Genomic DNA, 12,568 nt, shown 5'->3' on the forward strand with positions numbered 1-12,568 from the left:
TGAATGAACATTATGTAATGATATAGCTGTAGAATTGCTCACGTTGGTAATGAATGCAGTAAATTAGATCATTAAATACACTAGAAGGTGAGTATAAGAGACTCAGGTTTTGAGAATTTGATGATCTGAAATAGCAGAAGGTGTTCTGACTCGGGCGAAGGTTTCTTTTCCTCACCTAGCTAAAGACAGAGCCAACAGTCTAAATACCATTGGGTTATCTTAAATGTTTAAGAATATGCTTGCTGGCTCCTCTAACTCTCTGATGACATCTCTTAGCAGGTGGAACTCTTTAGAATTCTTAGATTGGTTCTCCTTTTTTTTCTTTGGAAGCCAGAGCCCTACATAGGCAATCTCATCCTATAATGCTGAGACTCCCATATCTTTCTCTCAAGCCTGACCTTTCTCTGGGACCTGACAACTGACCCTGCCCTCCCCCTGGAGATTTTCTATCTGAAAATGAAATCATCATCTTCTCCAAATCTACTCCCTCTCCTCATATTTTCTGTCCTGGATAATGGTGATTGCCATAAAAATCAGCTGATTCATTGTGGGGTTCATCCGTGAGACATAGGTTGCAGAATAAATCTTCCTTTCCACCTCTAGTCACTTGTGTCACTATTGATTGAGAGGTGGGCAACAAGGGTGTCAAAAATAAACTGCTAATGGTTGGTCTTAGGCATTAGAATGATTTTTTCCTGAAAAACATGAGTCTCCTTGGTTTAAGCTCTTTCTTAAATGAAAGAAAGAGAAGTGGAGCTCAGATCACTTTGTTGGCAGGCCACAGGAGTATTTTGCTTCTTAGACTGACTTCTGTCCTGGGTGTCAAGGCAGAGGAAACTTTGGGAACCAGTTAAATTTTGACTATACCTGGGAGTTTGTTAGGTTTGGATTAAGCACCAGAAGACGGACCTGGTGGGGTGCCAGAAAAGTTCCTGCCCGCATGGCCTCACCTATGGGTCCGCTAGGGTCTTTTTCACATAGCTTTAAGAGGTTCAGAGCTGCATAGACTGGGCTATGCCTTGGCACCTTTGCACACACTCTTGTCTCTGCTGGATGTGCTCATTCATCCATCAAATATAAACAAAGGGAATGACCGAGCAATCTCACTCCTAGGTATGTACCCCAAATAATTAATTGAATTCAAGAACTTGAGCACCAGTGTCCAGCGCAGCATTATTCAGGATAGCCGAAAGATAGAAGCAACCCAAGTATCCATCAACAGATGAACGAGCAAACGAAATGTGTTATGTGCACATATGAAATATTATTCAGTCATAAAAAGGAATGAAAATCAGATATGTGCTACAACATGGATAAACCTTGTAAATATTATGCTAAATGAAAAAGACCAGACTCCAAAGGATACATATTGTATTACTTCACTCATACAAAATATCTAGGATAAGCAGATTTGTAAAGTCAGGAAGTAGAAGTAGATTAGAGGTTACTTGGGGGCTGTGGGAAGGAGGGTGGGGAGTTGTTGCTTAACGGCTACAGTTTCTGTTAAGGCTGATGAAAAGTTTTGGAAGCAGATAGTAGTAGTGGTTGCACAACATTGTGAATGCAGTTAATGCTGCTGAATCTTACACGTAAAATAGTTAAAATGGCAAAATTTATATTATATATATTACCCCGCAACAAAAAGTATAAATGGAGGGATAACACTTATCATGGTAGATCTGGTGTTCTTGTGGACCTATGTGTGTGGAGGTTTTGTGCCAGGAGCCATGCCTGATTTAACTGTGTGTCCTTGAAGTGCAGCCCATGGAGAGGCAAATAACAAGGGGTTTGGCGTCAGGTCCCGCGAAGCCACGGGCTAAGAGGCATTGGTGTCTTATTCTATCAGAGGGATCTTTTAATTTCAGTATTCTGGAATTCAGAGGCAGAGTTGGTCCGGCCCCTTTGAGATTTTGTCGCCTTCTGGGGTGGAAGGGGCAGAGAGGGCCACAGGCTGGGTACAGTGTTTTCTAGAGAAAATTCTTGGACACATGTGGAGGCATGGTTTGTTGAAGGCACGAGGTGGGCGGGACTTGGGGAAGCACCATTGGGTCGAGGTGGGAGGCTAGGATGTGAAAGCAGGGCTGTGCCACGAGGAGAGTGTGAATTCAGGGAGATGGGCTTCACCCCCAGCACCCAGACAACCTGAAGTGTTCTTTTTGTGCAGGTAGACTCTGTCCAGACAGCCTCCAGGAGGCCCACATGGCCTGCAGAGGCATCGGCCTCGGGGCTTCAGCGCTGGGCAGGCGCTGTCCAGTCACAGGCTGTAATTATGCAGATCAGAATTATCTTCCCCCTGGGAGAGAGATGACTCTTCTTTTTATTCCTCTTTTTTTTCTTAAAAGAAATAAAAAAGCAAAATTAAAAAAGTCCTCCTCCTCATATCCTTCAAAGAGCTGAGGCATCCTCAGATCTGGGAAACTTGAAATCTAAAGCTGATCATCATTTCCGACGGACATAATGTGCGTTTGAAATTCTTTTCCACATCAAATTAAATCTGCCTTGGATTGATTTCCTGGAAGTGTTTTTCATTAGAATAATAGTCCTCAGATGAGAGATCACAGGATCAGATACCACAGAAGGGGAAACAAACAGGGCATCATCAATTTCATCCTCCAGGATGACACTCCGTGGCTGCCTTTGGGGGGGTTTGCTGATGAAAAATTGTCCCTTTTCTAGGCTACTCCTCAGGGAAGAGATGTTAGGTCTGGTGGGCCATCTACTCTAGTGGAAAAAAAATCTTTGGTTTTTTTTCACTGAAATTGCAAACAAGAAGGAAATTGAGTTCAACGAGCTAACCAACCAACCAAACATTAAATCAACCAGTCAGCCAGCCAACCAAGTAAAGTTCATTGTGTACCTACCGTCTGCTAATCATTCTGCATCCTCAGGTACTGAGACAGAGTTTCATCATTATTAACAATTTTTTGTGTGTGCTAATATCAAGTCTGTCCTTCTGTGTAATGCACATATATACTCTTTGCCTTGACTGTAGAGGGTTCCAGAATGGTGGAGGAAACCCTTTTGAAGTTCTTTTCTCTCCTCTCTGATACATGACTTGTTTACTGCAGGCTGTTAACAGCCTTGAGAGTGTCTTTAATCCTTAGCCAGGGTCTTTAAATATAATACATCAATAACAGGTAATTATTCACTTTGAACTCTTTGCTGCTATCCCCCATACCCTGCAGGGAGAGGCTTGGAACTTTCAAGCACTGCAACAGATTCTTCCTATCAAAGTGTCAAAACTCATAAGGCATACGTCAAGGAATTCATCTGCTCACTTTAATCTATCTCCTCCTCCCTCCTTTTGCTTCTAACTCTCACCACAAACTTTGTGGATTACTACATGGAGGACTGGTTTTCATCCCCGTGCGTTTTCTTTAAGCCAGCACTATTTCAGATCATGAAGCATTTGCCCCCATGCACAAAACCCTGTGGCCCCGAAGGGTCGCACACAGTCGAGTGTGTTGCTCCTGTCCTGTCACGTTATTCCTGTTTTGAACGTATGCAGGGAAATCCTGTCAAATTCAAAACTTCCTTTTGCCCCAAACCGATCTTTGATCTGAGAGGCCTGGACACAGCTGGCTCCCAGCAGCTCGCTCTGTGTGTGCCAGTGCCCTGCCTGCAGCCCCTTTCGCAAGTGTCTTGGAGCAACAGGGGTTTGTTTGTCCTGTCAGCCAGGGTGGTGATGGATGGCCTGCTCTCTGACTCTTGTGAGCCCCTGGCCCAGCCCTGTTCAGAAGACAACTTTGTCCCCGGGGAGCTCTCCCAAGTTCTTGGGCACTGTATGCGGGTCATGGATTCATCTCCTCCCTGCTTGCACATCTTCCATGTTTCTCGTTCTCACAAGTTGTAACAGCCAAGTGATGGCTCTGACCTTATTGCTAAATGATTGCAAGAAGTGGTGCAAGTTGGGTTTCCTGCTCCTACGACATCTTTATTGCCTGCCCAAGGCTCTCTCGTATGTACGAAGAGGTTTTTGGTACATTACCTAGAGTGGTCCACAATATAAATACTGTCCACTCAGAAAGAGAAGGCTTAGGTATGCAGAACAGGTGGCCAACGAATTTGGTCCATATCTCCTACGTCAGGCTCTCCTAAGGCAATGAAATCAATGGTGAACCAGGGACTCATTTTAGATTTAGAGAGTTTACCAGATTTAACTGAAGGGAAACACTGAAGAGGTTGACATGAAAAGTTACCTGCATTTCCAAATACAAATACTCAAATTGGCTCATTTGATTCTGTGATTTAGCTCAGATGATTTTCTTTATCTTTTTTTTTTTTAATTTAAGTTTGGGTGGTCCAAGTGCAGGCTTGTTGCATGTGTGTGTTGCATGTTGGTGAGGTTCGGGCTTCTGTTGAAGCCATCACCCCGTTAACATGGTACCCAATAGGTGATTTTTCAAATTTTATTTGTCTCCCTCACTTCCCCCTTTGGGACTCCCCAGTGTCTGCTGCTCTCATCTCTGTGTCTGTGTGTACCTAGTGTTCAGCTCTCACTTAAAGTTAGAGCATGTGGTATTTGGTTTTCTGTTTCTGGCTTAATTTGCTTAAGATAATGACCTCCAGTTGTATCCACGTTGCTGCAAAAGACACAATTTTGTTCTTTTTAGGACTGTGAGATGATTTTTAAAAATGGTAATGATAGAAACTCACTTTGAACATAGATGTAACAAGATCTAGCAGGACATTCTGGAGTCTCATAGGGAAATCGTGGCTAACAAAGTCGAAACTTTTGCTCCTACATCCGATTTTCTCCTTGACCTTGGTAGTGACCTTTGGCCTATTGCTTACTCTTTCATTATCTGTTTTCCCATGAATATGATAGCTATACAATATCAAAGGGGCCTTTACATGCCATTAAGAACTTACATGATGAGCCATACATTTATACTGAAGAGCGCTGAAGAATTCAGACTGTCTATACAGGATGTCACAATGTCCTTTATTTTAATTGAGGCATTATAAAAACCAGTGCTTGGAGAGCATGAAGATCAATGAACTGGAGGGCTGACTACATTTTTCTTCTACTTAACAGTTACTTTGGCAGCATATGATGGTGCTTGGGTGTTCTATGTACATAATTAATAATGGTATGAAAAGTCAGGGCAACACGCAGCTACTTAATCTTCAGGGAGGGTCTGTTGGCGCATGAATACGGCTCAGCAAGGAGGGTGTGTTGAGCTCCGTGAGGAAAGAAGGCAGATTTGAAGTTCCCTTTGTTTGGACTCTTCCGTGTGCAGAAGAACATCTGGTAGAGAAGATATCTGCAGTGGCTATTCCTCTGCTTTGTGATTCTTTCTCTCATTCCTATCGCAGTCTGATTACATAGTAGGTTTCCATGAGCTGCCCTGGCCAGCCAGGGGCTGGAAGATGGGGAGTTACAGGACGGATAGTGGATCACTTTAATTATTGGCCCAGGGGTAATTAGGGGTATTTCTTTCCTTGGGTTAATCTTTTGCCGCTTTGCTAGCAGCTTAGGGAAATGTAGAATTCTTGTCATCACTACACTGGGTTCTTGTAACTGGCGAGCTATCTAGCTGAAGAACTGTTAGAAATGTGGAATTCATCAGCATGAATTCCTAAGTGAGTATTGATTGATTGTTAGTCTGCAGTGTCAAAACGAATTCTTTATCAGATACTTAAATAACCTGACCATGGTTCATTAAATCAAATAGATAGTTTAATATATTTTAATCATCAGCACTAATTTGTTAATGTAAACAGAAGACAGTAGGATTTTTTCAATAGAAAAATAAAATAAAAGGGATTATTGATTGTTTTAGAAATAAAGAGTTTAATGAATCTAATTAGAAATAAGCAGGTAAACATACATATTAAAAAGAGTCTGTATAATTTATATACTTTAAAAAGAGTTGTACATAGTACACATAAAAAGCAGAAAGAGCTCCACTCATACAAACGAATTTAAGTAAATATTAGGCAACCTTCTAATTATCAACATGGGGATTATTTGCATCCAGGGCTTAGATCATAAGAACAGTGTTCTGGATGGGTCAGAATTGCATTCAATTCTAGGTGTCTCATTTTTAGAGAGACATTATGAACTCAAGAGCACCAAGAAAAGACAATATGGTGAGTGGTCCTGAAACCATCTCAAATAAGGAATAGTTATTATATTTTATCTGGAGAAGACTGGAGAAATATCAGATATTTGCCTTCAAATAATTAAATGACTTTTGTGGAGAAAAGAGTAGGCTGCTTTCATGGGATAATGGCTAACTTCTCAGGTGGAAAAAATTCCTTTCAATGTAAGAACTATCTCTGCTTTCCAACTTTAGACTTTCTGCTAAGTGACAAATTCCTGTGTATGGGATACTTTATGCATGTAGGGGTGCAGGAGAAGAAATATTCATATATGGAAAGGGAGTTTGGGTAAAATTATATTAAAGTTCCTTCTCTGAATTGATGTATGGGTTGGTCGCCCACTACCTTCCCTTCTGCCATTTGCTAGAAGGTCCAAATCAAACCTGCTTCTCTTGTTCATAGCATTATAATTAGATGAATGTCAAAGGTTAAACTTTAAAAGAGAATGAAGTCATGACTCTCATACAATTATAAAATGAACGTGTATAGAGGATTTTATTTAACCCTATTAATGAGGGACTCATTAGATGTTACAACTAGTACAGAAGACAACTGAAGCACCACACATCTATAAGATAAGAAATGATGAAATGAACTTACATGTGCAAAGCTGGCAAACCTAGTCAATATCCACTGAATGATAATCAATTGCATCCCACTGGATACAATGTACATTTCTTCAGATATTAAAGTTGCATTAATATTAGTTTTCTACAAGTTAACTTTTACCCCTACAGAATTGTAAAACAGTCGAGTCAAAGACAGATTGAGGACACCCCAGAAGAGTCTCCAGCATTGAGACATTGAAAAGATGGCTAGCCATCTCTTTTGCCCATTTCAAAACTGTTCACAATTTTTCCCTACATGAAGTAACATATGAGAAAATTTTCCCAGAGTGGCTGGCAAATGATAAGTGCTCAATAAACGTTATTTGTTATTGATCATTATTGTTATTTTTGTTCAAGTTTTCTGGGACACGTGAACCACCTAGTGGTCGATGTGAGGAATTCTTTGACCATGGTCTTGATCACCGTTTTTTGTCTTTCCTTTGGAAATATTATACACGCATCAGGTTACCTAGCTTTTTCAGTCTTTTGTCTCCCACAGATCAAGGATTTTTATGTTAGAAAATTTTTTTTGCTAAAATGCTTGCAAAAATCTTCCTTTTTCATGAGCTCTTCCTTTTTTTTCAGTTATCTGCTACAGGAAAATTTTCTCTATAACCCAAATTTTTAGTTAATCTTAAGAAGAATTCTAATGATGTTCCTTTATTAAGGAAAGAACTATGATAAATTATAACTAAAGTTATAAATGATAAAGTTTAGATTCAGTAATTTCAGCAAACAAAAGTCGAATAACAGTTGTGTAAAGTTGCTGAATAATCAAACATTGACAGAAATAGTATAACTGATATATAAATGCAAGTTAAATATTCACACAGATGTGACTTGCGACCCCATGAGTCCTATTGTTCATGGTTATGAACTACTCTTGTATTTGGGGCCACAGCTGTGTCTTGTAACCATAGTTCACAGGTGACCTGTGTCCATTCTTTCTCAGAAAGTCAGACACAGGTCAGGAAGAGGCAGTAGGAGAGAGTGGTGGGTGTTGCACAGAAACACCATTGCCACTGAACAATTGCTAGGGAGAAATTTGGACTATGTTTCACATAATATAATATCAATTCATCAAGAAAAATGCTATGACTGACCATGATGGAAATACCACACTGCTAACACAAGTAAAAACATTTGTCTATCGAGTAAAAAAAAGCCATGTGAGTGCTGACTTGGGTGTGGGATCTCTGGGTGGTGGGGCAACCACTAGCTGGAATGGCAGGACACAGCATTGACACCTGACTTGTACCAGAGGACTCACAGTTGTGTCTGCTGTATTGGTAAGAGTCTCCTTTTCATGGTTTCAGAAAAATGGAATAGAGACTTACTTTTTATGCTTTTTGTAGCAATTTTTGTGCTTTTGAAAGTTTTATCCCATTTCTGACAATTACACTTTTTTTTCTTGTTTGTAAAGTAGGAGGGAAACACATCTCTGCTCCCCTCAGACCCTACCTTTCACTAGGTTTAAGGCCAATCTTATGTATACAGGCAGAGACAGAGTCCCTCCCCTGGTGACTTAATTGATATATTGGGATCTCAGAGATATCTGTAGGAATAATAATAAACATCTCTTATACTGTATAAAATGCAAGATAGAGAGCATTCTTTTTGTGAGAAAATGATGTTGAACTTGGTCAAATGCTTTTTCTGCATCCATTGAGGTAATCATGTGCTACTTATCCTTCATTCTGTTAATACATTGAATCACATTTTTTAATTTATATAATTTGTAATATAATTAAGCTATATTAATGAATTTGTGAAAAAAATATTCAACATCACTCTTCAGGGTAATGAAAATTAAAACCACAAAGAGATATCACCCATTAGAATGGCTATTGAGGATATGAGAAAATGGAACCCTTGTATACTGTTAGTGGGAATATAAATTAGTATAGCCATTAGGAAAACAGTATGGAGTTCCTCAAAACACTAAAAATAGAATTACCATCTGATCCAGCAATCCCACTTTTGGATATATAACCAAAGGAATTGAAATCAGTATCTCAAAGAGATCTGCTCACTCATGTTCATTGCAACATGATATAGCTTGGATGTCTGACCCCACCAAACCTTATATTGAAATTTGATCCCCAGTGTTGAAGGTGGGGCCTCATGGGAGGTTTTTGGGTCATAGGGGTGGATCATGAATCTGAAAAAGTCATGAATAGATTAGTGCTTTTCCAAGGGTGAGTTCTCACTCTAGTAGATCCTGTGAGAACTGGTTGTTAAAACAAGTCTGGTGGCTTCCCGCTCTCTCTCTCTTGCTTCCTCTCTCACCATGTGATCTCTGCACATGCTGGCTCCCCCTTGTCTTCCGTCATGAGTGGAAGCATCCTGAGGCTCTCACTAGAAGTCAAGCAGTGCCAGCACCATACTTTTTGCACAGCTTACAGAATCATGAGCCAAATAAACCTCTTTTCTTTATAAGTCACCCAACCTTAGGTATTCCTTTATAGCAGCAATAAACAGACTAAGATACAGCATTATTCACAGTAGTCAAGATATGGACTCAACTTAAGCGTCTATCAACAGATAGATGGATAAAGAAAATGTGGCATATATACACAGTGGAATACTATTTAGGCATGAAAAAATAAGAAAATTCTTTCATTGAGACCTGAAAGACATTATGCTAGTTAAATAAGTCAAACACAGGAAGACAAACACTGCATGACCCCATCTATACATGGAATCTAAAAACATCAAACTCTTAAAAATAGAGAGCAGAAAGGTAGTTACAAGGGACCATGGGAGTAGAGGGTGGACAGAGAAAGAGAAGATGCTGGTAAAAGGGTACACAATTTCAGTGTGGCAGGAGAAATAAGTTTTAGTGGCTCACTGTAAGACATGGTGACTATCATCAATAATAATGTATTATTTCAATTGTTAGTATAGTAGATTTAAAATTTTCTTCCTACAAAGAAATAAGTATGTAAGGTGATGTATTTGTTAACTAGCCTGATTTAATTATTCCACAATGTATATATGACATAATATCACATTACACCCAGTAAATGCATACAATTATTATGCCAATTAAAAAAATAAAATAATAAGCACAGGTTGATTAAACTCTTAGTCAACTTTTAGTTCTGGACTTATGTGCCATTGGAGAATATTTCAGTTATATTTACAAGTTGAAAACTTCCCCTGAACATCTTCAATCAAAAACACGCACATAAAATGCCCTAGGTCCATGTGTAAGCATACACAATTGCTATTCATGTGTCAAGTAAGGGCCAATTTATGGAAGCGTCTATGTCAGTATACCTCCAGTGAGTGAGTATGTGTTTGGCTTGGAGTTTCTTTTATGTCACCCCCTCACTCTGCTCAATAGTATCTGAAAAGTCACAGGATTAATTTCTGAGTGTGGATGGAGGCCAACTCAAAGGCTGCACCACCTATAAATCAGGGACCTGCATGGCTTTATTAGATTTACCCAAACCTCTTGCAAAGAGATGATGTGTTCACGCCATATGGAGCAGACACTGAATGCCAACAATGCTTCCAGAATGCTTTGCAGCTTTGCTGTCTCCCAAAGAATTGTAGCTATCTGTGCATTCTTTAGTAAACTGTGTTTATTTGCAGTTCCATAGTAGTGAAATCTCTGTTTCAGTACTTCTCATGGCCTCAGCACCCTATGTCCTGTGAGCGTTTCGTGTGACCCTGGCTGTGGTCTGCAAAACTGAGCCCATGGTATTTAGGTCACATAACTGTTTCTGGTGCCAACACACGTTTTCTTTCACACTGCTATTAACTGTTCAGTCAAGAAGGGAGATTGGCTGGTGAAAGTGTCCTGGGTTCTTCAAGGTTTACTCAGGTTTCATAGTGCCTGTAATCCAAGTGCCCTAAACTGAGTGGTTTAGCAGTACGCTCAGATGACTGCTTTATCTTAACCTGTCAGCTGAACAATCACGTTTGGGTGTGTGTGTTTGCACAGTGCTGTCATAGGCATGGGGCTCACAAAGGCCTGTGGATGCCTCCATGCTGGATCAGCACGCGCAGTTGGAAACTTGACCTCCATGCAGTCAGCTCCATACTTTATTCCCAGGCCTGGTGACCACCCTGGGTACCCCAGCCTGAAACCCCAAGTCATTTTACCCCCAGGAGGAAACGGACAGTTGCAACTATCACAGGAATACTGGAGAAGGAGGGTCCACGTTAGACAGGGCGAGGCCTGGTGGCTTGTGGAAGAGGCAGAGTTGCTCTGAAGTGGATGGTCATGGTTCTTCCATCCCTTAGGTTAGGGAGGGAGCAGAGAGTGGTATTTGTAAGGTCTCCTACTCTTTTTATTTAAGTAGTGTGCACACACACTTTTTTGGGTGCAGCTATTTATAAGCATACTTATGTCTCAGTCACCATGCTGATTAAAGACAAATATTTTACCTCTTAGCAAAGATGAAAATAGTTTTCACAGATTTCTTGGCAGGCATCAGCACAACCTAGCCAACCCCTTTCATCTGCAGATTTCAACCTAATAAAGGACTGATCTAGGGAACAGAACCTGTTTCTATGTCCCATTCTTGAAAAGTATAAAACCAGATTGACCAGGACTAGGGGGAGGGCTTGCCTCTACGTTAGGATATTTTGAACTTTACAGATGCTTTGTTGAGTGATGTTGAAATAGAAAGTGGTGATAGAAGAAAAGACATCCGACTCTCCAAGGCTTGAGGGTGCTTTGTTGAAAAGGAAAGCACCTTTCACGAGGGTTGCCTGACGACTCATATTCATTAGGTATTGTCTTGAATGACAAAACTCTTCTTCTGGTTCCAATGCCCTGTAATGTTTCACGGTCAGAATTCTCCTTGTATGGCAGATAGCCTTAGGCTAAGGGTAGGAATCAGTGGAGTCTGACTGCAGAATAAAGAGTTCAAAGCAAGGCCCTACTGAAGAAGCAAGCAAGGGTGGGCATGGAGGTCAGGTAGGGAGACTCAATTGACCTTGGGTACATTAAGAAAGAGGGTTCGTCAGTCATCTAGGACTGTGAAAAAAGGAGAGATGAAAGAAGTGTTTTTGAAGAACCAAGAATCAGTCCTTTTTTTCACTAGGTGACACCCACTGTGCTAGTACTTTTTTTTTTTTTTGAGTTGGAGTCTCAGTCTGTCGATAGTACTTTTAATATGCTCTCTCATTTCATCCCGGTCACACTCCTGCAGGGATTGCTTCTTTCCTTTGCTTTGGGACTACGGCCTTTAGGCTCAGAGAGCTTTGGCCATCTGCTGCCCCTGCACTGCCCGCTGGCCTGCAGCCCCTCTCACCATTCACCATTGCTCCGCTATCTTTTCCTGGCAGGGCTCTCTTTCTCTACCCTACATCGGGAGGCTGTTTCTTATTCTCCTGGCTCAACCCAGACCCAACCCAGAACCATGCCTCTCTTTTTCCCAGACATTGCTGACACGGGTCGCTGTGGGCAGCAGGTTTTATGACTAATTTGCAGATGATACGAAAAACAGTGACACTGCAGGCTCACATGGCACACGACTTATTGGCCAGTCGATTCTCAGCTCTGCAAACCTCCCTCTGCTGCTTTTGCCACGTGAGGTCTGGCCTGCCATGCCTGGCTCGGCTCTCTCTCATTTTGCCTTTTGCAGCCTCTGTAATCAACTCTCTGCCCCCTTCAAACCTTGGGCCTTTTTCTTGGTTATGGAGAGTCATCCTGTTCTGACCAGCCTTGGCGCCTAAACCAGGGCCTAGGTTCACATAACTAAGGACTCCAGTATTTCCCCTGTCTCACCAGGCGCCTTTGGCTTGCTGGTCTTGGGCTTTCCTGTCAAGATAGCTTCCTGGAGCAACAGGTTTCATTGAGCATTGAAGACAAGGTCCCAGACAAGTAGGTCCAG

Source organism: Carlito syrichta, unplaced genomic scaffold (assembly GCF_000164805.1).
Source record: "Carlito syrichta isolate Samal-C Ts95f unplaced genomic scaffold, Tarsius_syrichta-2.0.1 Scaffold314544, whole genome shotgun sequence".
In the NCBI taxonomy this organism is placed as follows: domain Eukaryota; kingdom Metazoa; phylum Chordata; class Mammalia; order Primates; family Tarsiidae; genus Carlito; species Carlito syrichta.